This window comes from Galeopterus variegatus, unplaced genomic scaffold (assembly GCF_000696425.1).
Source record: "Galeopterus variegatus unplaced genomic scaffold, G_variegatus-3.0.2 Scaffold133982, whole genome shotgun sequence".
NCBI classification, from domain to species: domain Eukaryota; kingdom Metazoa; phylum Chordata; class Mammalia; order Dermoptera; family Cynocephalidae; genus Galeopterus; species Galeopterus variegatus.
In genome coordinates, this window is record NW_007860093.1 from 1 (window position 1) to 625 (window position 625).

At 39.4% G+C, this 625-nt stretch overlaps 1 pseudogene across 1 annotated transcript; it reads right to left on the minus strand.

Moving 5' to 3' along the window:
• Nucleotides 1-6: 6 nt before the first annotated feature.
• On the minus strand, nt 7-622 carry LOC103584832 (annotated as a pseudogene). The gene has a single exon (XR_550022.1). The product of XR_550022.1 is annotated as a protein SET-like (transcript).
• Between the last annotated feature and the right edge of the window lie 3 nt (nt 623-625).

A 625-nucleotide genomic window follows, 5' to 3' on the forward strand; every position in this document is an offset into this window, starting at 1 on the left:
AACCAAGTAGTCCTGTAATGGATTTGGCCAAATATCATCTTTGATGGCTTCTCCTAACTCACCTGTACCTGCATCAGAATGGTCAGTCAACCAGGTAGAGAAGCTCTCTGGTTCCTCATGCCGCCTCTTCCTGCTGGCTTTATCCTGTGTTGGACTTGAACGTTGCATCAAATCCTTTCCAGATTTCCATTGGATTTCAGTGGACTTTGAAGATGGATCACCATTCTCATTCAGATGAAATTCTTTGGAAAGAACTTTATTTTCAAAATAAGGATTTTCATCAAAATAAAAATCAATTCTGTAACCTGATTTAATATCTTCAAATTCTGTCACTTCAACTCTGGTCAAATAATGCAGCACCTCTTCATCTTCCTCCCCAAGCAGTGCAGACACTTGCGGATGGTTGACGAATGTTGTTCCCCCAAAATTTGGGATTTTGGTGATCAATTCTGACCTCTTCTGAAAAAAATGGTTGGTGGAGTTTATTATATTTCTGTTCTGCTTTCAAGATCTCCTCACTGGCTTGTTCTTTAAGTCTGTCTATTTCATTTTGTACTTCATCAGTATGTTCAATTGCTTCTTGCTGTTCTTTTTCTTTTGGGGGGGAAGTATAGGGAGGTTGATG